We start from the raw sequence: 7,435 nt of genomic DNA, 5'->3' as shown, positions 1-7,435 counted from the left end.
TTAACTGACAATTGCGTGGTCGTTCGACGTTGTACCCAAACAAAATCGTTGTCCTTTTCCCCACAAATAGAGCTTTCTTTTGGTGGTATTTGATCACCTCTGTGGTTTTTATTTTTTGCGCTATAAACAAAAAAGAGTAACAATTTTTGATAAAATGCTATAATAAATATAAAAAAATATGTAAAAAAACTAATTTCTTCATCAGTTTAGGCCAATATGTAATTTTTAGTAAAAAAAAATCACAATAAGCGTATATTAATTGGTTTGCGCAAAAGTTATAGCGTCTACGAAATATGAAGATAAATTTATGGAATTTTTATTGTTATGATTATTATTTTTTTACTAGTAATGGTGGTAATCATCGATTTTTAGCAGGACTGCGATATTGCGGTGAAAAGACCGGACACTTTTGACATTTTATGGGACCAGTGACATTTATACAGCGATCAGTGATATCAAAATGCACTGATTACTGTATAAATGACACTGGCAGGGAAAGGGTTAACACAAGGGGGCGATCAAAGGGTTAAGTATATCCTAGTGGGGGGAGTGGACTGACTGGGAGTACAGAGAGATCGCTGTTCCTAATCACTAGGAACAGACAATCACACTGTACTCCCCTGACAGAACAGGGATCTACCTTGTTTACGTTGACAGATCCCTGTTCTGACTCTCTGTGGAGCGATCGCGGGTGGCCGGCGGACATCACAGCCGCCGACCACGCGCATCGGCTCCGGTGCCGCACGTGCCCGCTGTATCTATTTCTCGACGCACCATACTGGTATGGCGATTTGCGCAATAGAGCCTCCCTGCCACAGTATAACTGCGGCGGCTGGTCGGCAAGTGGTTAAAGTGATTGTAAAGTCTTGTTTTTTTTCTTGTAAAAATAATAAACATGTTATACTTTCGTGCTCTGTTGCAGTGGATTTGCACAGAGCAGAGGGCTGGAAAGGAATGGGAGAGAAGCGCCAAGCCGATCTTAGTGCAACATCATTTTAATGAATGGTTAAAAAAAGATAACAGTGTGAAGTGGGGTATAAATTGCACTCACATAGTGCTCTGTAGGTGAAGGCTTGCTAGGTGCAGCGGTGGAAGAAGCCTCCGGTGGATCCTGTGTTGTTTAGCCACGAGCGTCGGGTGTCAGCTGTGTCTGCAGCCTCGAGAGGACTCGGGAAGACGCCGGCTTCAATTCGGCATGGAGCTTTTTAACCACTTGACGACCGCCTCACGCCGATTTACGTCGGCAAGGTGGCACGGACAGGCAAAATCACGTACATGTACGTGATTTGCCTTCCGCGGGTGGGGGGTCCGATCGGACCCCCCCCCGGTGCCCGAGGCGGTCGTCTTTTCTCCCACGGCGATCGGAGATGAGGGGGAGGCCATCCGTTCGTGGCCCCCCCCTCGCGATCGCCGCCGGCCAATGAGAACATTCCTTTGCTGCTGTATGCTAAACAGCAGCAAAGGAAATGATGTCATCTCTCCTCGGCTCGGTAATTTCCGTTCCGGCCCGAGGAGAGAAGACAAGTGAGTGAGTGCACAACACACACACACACAGTAGAACATGCCAGGCACACAAAACACCCCGATCCCCCCCCCCGATCGCCCCCCCGATCCCCCCCCAATCACCCCCCCCCCCCCCCCCTGTCACAAACTGACACCAGCAGTTTTTTTTTTTTTTTTTTTTTTTTTTTCTGATTACTGTATTGGTGTCAGTTTGTGACAGTCACAGTGTTGGGACAGTTACTGTTACCCCCCTTTAGGTCTAGGATACCCCCCTAACCCCCCCTAATAAAGTTTTAACCCCTTGATCACCCCCCGTCACCAGTGTCGCTAAGCGATCATTTTTCTGATCGCTGTATTAGTGTCGCTGGTGACGCTAGTTAGTGAGGTAAATATTTAGGTTCGCCGTCAGCGTTTTATAGCGACAGGGACCCCCATATACTATCTAATAAATGTTTTAACCCCTTGATTGCCCCCTAGTTAACCCTTTCACCACTGATCACCGTATAACTGTTACGGGTGACGCTGGTTAGTTTGTTTATTTTTTATAGTGTCAGGGCACCCGCCGTTTATTACCGAATAAAGGTTTAGCCCCCTGATCGCCCGGCGGTGATATGCGTCGCCCCAGGCAGCGTCAGATTAGCGCCAGTACCGCTAACACCCACGCACGCAGCATACGCCTCCCTTAGTGGTATAGTATCTGAACGGATCAATATCTGATCTGATCAGATCTATACTAGCGTCCCCAGCAGTTTAGGGTTCCCAAAAACGCAGTGTTAGTGGGATCAGCCCAGATACCTGCTAGCACCTGCGTTTTGTCCCTCCGCCCGGCCCACCCAAGTGCAGTATCGATCGATCACTGTCACTTACAAAACACTAAACGCATAACTGCAGCGTTCGCAGAGTCAGGCCTGATCCCTGCGATCGCTAACAGTTTTTTTGGTAGCATTTTGGTGAACTGGCAAGCACCAGCCCCAGGCTGCGCCAGATTAGCGCCAGTACCGCTAACACCCACGCACGTACCATACACCTCCCTTAGTGGTATAGTATCTGAACGGATCAATATCTGGTCCGATCAGATCTATACTAGCGTCCCCAGCAGTTTAGGGTTCCCAAAAACGCAGTGTTAGCGGGATCAGCCCAGATACCTGCTAGCACCTGCGTTGTGCCCCTCCGCCCGGCCCAGCCCAGCCCACCCAAGTGCAGTATCGATCGATCACTGTCACTTACAAAACACTAAACGCATAACTGCAGCGTTTGCAGAGTCAGGCCTGATCCCTGCGATCGCTAACAGTTTTTTTGGAAGCTTTTTATTGAACTGGCAAGCACCAGCGGCCTAGTACACCCCGGTCGTAGTCAAACCAGCGCTGCAGTAACACTTGGTGACGTGGTGAGTCCCATAAGTGCAGTTCAAGCTGGTGAGGTGGCAAGCACAAGTAGTGTCCCGCTGCCACCAAAAAGACAAACACAGGCCCGTCATGCCCATAGTGCCCTTCCTGCTGCATTCGCCAATCCTAATTGGGAACACACCGCTTCTGCAGCGCCCGTACTTCCCCCATTCACATCCCCAACCAAATGCAGTCGGCTGCATGAGAAGCATTTTTATGTCCTCCCGAGTACCCCTACCCAACGAACCCCCCCAAAAAGATGTCGTGTCTGCAGCAAGCGCGGATATAGGCGTGACACCCGCTATTATTGTCCCTCCTGTCCTGACAATCCTGGTCTTTGCATTGGTGAATGTTTTGAACGCTACCATGCACTAGTTATTAGCGTAGGGTACAGCATTGCACAGACTAGGCACACTTTCACAGGGTCTCCCAAGATGCCATCGCATTTTGAGAGACCCGAACCTGGAACCGGTTACAGTTATAAAAGTTAGTTACAAAAAAAGTGTAAAAAAAAATATATATATATAAAATAAAAAAAAATAGTTGTCGTTTTATTGTTCTCTCTCTCTATTCTCTCTCTCTATTGTTCTGCTCTTTTTTTACTGTATTCTATTCTGCAATGTTTTATTGTTATTGTTATTGTTATTATGTTTTATCATGTTTGTTTTTCAGGTATGTAATTATTTATACTTTACTGTTTACTGTGCTTTATTGTTAACCATTTTTTTGTCTTCAGGTACGCCATTCACGACTTTGAATGGTTATACCAGAATGATGCCTGCAGGTTTAGGTATCATCTTGGTATCATTCTTTTCAGCCAGCGGTCGGCTTTCATGTAAAAGCAATCCTAGTGGCTAATTAGCCTCTAGACTGCTTTTACAAGCCGTGGGAGGGAATGCCCCCCCCCACACCGTCTTCCGTGTTTTTCTCTGGCTCTCCTGTCTCAACAGGGAACCTGAGAATGCAGCCGGTGATTCAGCCAGCTGACCATAGAGCTGATCAGAGACCAGAGTGGCTCCAAACATCTCTATGGCCTAAGAAACCGGAAGCTACGATCATTTTATGACTTAGATTTCGCCGGATGTAAATAGCGCCATTGGGAAATTGGGGAAGCATTTTATCACACCGATCTTGGTGTCATCAGATGCTTTGAGGGCAGAGGAGAGATCTAGGGTCTAATAGACCCCAATTTTTTCAAAAAAGAGTACCTGTCACTACCTATTGCTATCATAGGGGATATTTGCATTCCCCGAGATAACAATAAAAATGATTAAAAAAAAAAAAAATGAAAGGAACAGTTTAAAAATAAGATAAAAAAGCAAAAAAATAATAAAGAAAAAAAAAAAAAAGCACCCCTGTCGCCCCCTGCTCTCGCGCTAAGGCGAACGCAAACGGCGGTCTGTCGTCAAACGTAAACAGCAATTGCACCATGCATGTGAGGTATCGCCGCGAAGGTCAGATCGAGGGCAGTAATTTTTGCAGTAGACCTCCTCTGTAAATCTAAAGTGGTAACCTGTAAAGGCTTTTAAAGGCTTTTAAAAATGTATTCATTTTGTTGCCACTGCACGTTTGTGCGCAATTTTAAAGCATGTCATGTTTGGTATCCATGTACTCGGCCTAAGATCATCTTTTTTATTTCATCAAACATTTGGGCAATATAGTGTGTTTTAGTGCATTAAAATTTAAAAAAGTGTGTTTTTTCCCCAAAAAATGCGTTTGAAAAATCGCTGCGCAAATACTGTGTGAAAAAAAAAAATGAAACACCCACCATTTTAATCTGTAGGGCATTTGCTTTAAAAAAATATATAATGTTTGGGGGTTCAAAGTAATTTTTTTGCAAAAAAAAATAACTTTTTCATGTAAACAATGAGTGTCAGAAAGGGCTTTGTCTTCAAGTGGTTAGAAGAGTTGGTGATGTGTGACATAAGCTTCTAAATGTTGTGCATAAAATGCCAGGACAGTTCAAAACCCCCCCAAATGACCCCATTTTGGAAAGTAGACACCCCAAGCTATTTGCTGAGAGGCATGTCGAGTCCATGGAATATTTTATATTGCGACACAAGTTGCGGGAAAGAGACAAATTTTTTTTTTTTTTTTTGCACAAAGTTGTCACTAAATGATATATTGCTCAAACATGCCATGGGAATATGTGAAATTACACCCCAAAATACATTCTGCTGCTTCTCCTGAGTACAGGGATACCACATGTGTGAGACTTTTTGGGAGCCTAGCCGCGTACGGGACCCCGAAAACCAAGCACCGCCTTCAGGCTTTCTAAGGGCGTGAATTTTTGATTTCACTCTTCACTGCCTATCACAGTTTCGGAGGCCATGGAAAGCCCAGGTGGCACAAAACCCCCCCAAATGACCCCATTTTGGAAAGTAGACACCCCAAGCTATTTGCTGAGAGGTATAGTGAGTATTTTGCAGACCTCACTTTTTGTCACAAAGTTTTGAAAATTGAAAAAAGAAAAAAAAAAAAGTTTTTTCTTGTCTTTCTTCATTTTCAAAAACAAATGAGAGCTGCAAAATACTCACCATGCCTCTCAGCAAATAGCTTGGGGTGTCTACTTTCCAAAATGGGGTCATTTGGGGGGGGGTTTGTGCCACCTGGGCATTCCATGGCCTCCGAAACTGTGATAGGCAGTGAAGAGTGAAATCAAAAATTTTCACCCTTGGAAATCCTGAAGGCGGTGCTTGGTTTTCGGGGCCCCGTACGCGGCTAGGCTCCCAAAAAGTCCCACACATGTGGTATCCCCATACTCAGGAGAAGCAGCTAAATGTATTTTTGGGTGCAATTCCACATATGCCCATGCCCTGTGTGAGCAATATATCATTTAGTGACAACTTTGTGCAAAAAAAAAAAAAAAAAAAAAGTGTCACTTTCCCGCAACTTGTGTCAAAATATAAAATATTCCATGGACTCAATATGCCTCTCAGCAAATAGCTTGGGGTGTCTACTTTCCAAAATGGGGTCATTTTGGGGGGGGTTTGTGCCACCTGGGCATTCCATGGCCTTTGAAACTGTGATAGGCAGTGAAGAGTGAAATCAAAAATTTACACCCTTAGAAATCCTGAAGGCGGTGCTTGGTTTTCGGGGCCCCGTACGCGGCTAAGCTCCCAAAAAGTCCCACACATGTGGTATCCCCATACTCAGGAGAAGCAGCTGAATGTATTTTGGGGTGCAATTCCACATATGCCCATGGCCTGTGTGAGCAATATATCATTTAGTGACAACTTTTTGTAAATATTATTTATTTTTTTTTTTTTTGTCATTATTCAATCACTTGGGACAAAAAAAATAAATATTCAATGGGTTCAACATGCCTCTCAGCAATTTCCTTGGGGTGTCTACTTTCCAAAATGGGGTCATTTGGGGGGGGGGTTTGTACTGCCCTGCCATTTTAGCACCTCAAGAAATGACATAGGCAGTCATAAACTAAAAGCTGTGTAAATTACAGAAAATGTACCCTAGTTTGTAGACGCTATAACTTTTGCGCAAACCAATAAATATATGCTTATTGACATTTTTTTTACCAAAGACATGTGGCCGAATACATTTTGGCCTAAATGTATGACTAAAATTTAGTTTATTGGATTTTTTTTATAACAAAAAGTAGAAAATATCATTTTTTTTCAAAATTTTCGGTCTTTTTCCGTTTATAGCGCAAAAAATAAAAACTGCAGAGGTGATCAAATACCATCAAAAGAAAGCTCTATTTGTGGGAAGAAAAGGACGCAAATTTCGTTTAGGTACAGCATTGCATGACCGCGCAATTAGCAGTTAAAGCGACGCAGTGCCAAATTGGAAAAAGACCTCTGGTCCTTAGGCAGCATAATGGTCCGGGGCTCAAGTGGTTAAGAGCTGTCAACCTTGGCGCCGCCCACTGCAGTCTTTGGCCAAACAACACGTTTCAGGGGAAAGCCTTGCCTCCGAAACGAGTTCTGATTGGGGAAAGATTACAGTGGGCGGCACCATGTTTGACAGCTTTGGAACCCCTCCATGCCGAGAGTTGAAGCCGGCATCTTCCTGAGTCCACTCGAGGCTGCAGACACAGCTGACACCCGACGCTCATGGCTAAACACAGGATCCACCGGCGGCTTCTTCCACCGCTGCACCTGGCAAGCCTTCACCTACAGAGCACTATGTGAGTGCAATTTATACCCCACTTCACACTGTTATCTTTTTTTTAACCATTCAATAAAATGATGCTAAACTAAGATTGGCTTGGAGCTTCTCTCCTATTCCTTTCCAGCCCTCTTCTTTTCACTGTTACCGGGTCCCCAGCCCGCACCTGAAGCAACCTCGCCATCGCCAGCAGCCAACATTACAAAACTTTCTGAGCGCTACTCACTCTTTATAATTTATTTACCATTAGGCTACTCTCACACTGAGGTGCTTTGCAGGCGCTAAAGTGCTAAAAAAAAGCGCCCTGAAAGAGCCGCTCAATTTACCAAGGGCTTTCACACTGGAGCAGTGCGCTTGCAGGACAAATAAAAAGCCCATTCATGGGCTTTATTATTCACCACTTTGCAGTTCTTGGGTTC

The sequence above is a fragment of the Aquarana catesbeiana genome, linkage group LG06, assembly GCF_042186555.1.
Source record: "Aquarana catesbeiana isolate 2022-GZ linkage group LG06, ASM4218655v1, whole genome shotgun sequence".
NCBI classification, from domain to species: Eukaryota; Metazoa; Chordata; class Amphibia; order Anura; family Ranidae; genus Aquarana; species Aquarana catesbeiana.
This window is presented reverse-complemented; position numbering follows the sequence as displayed.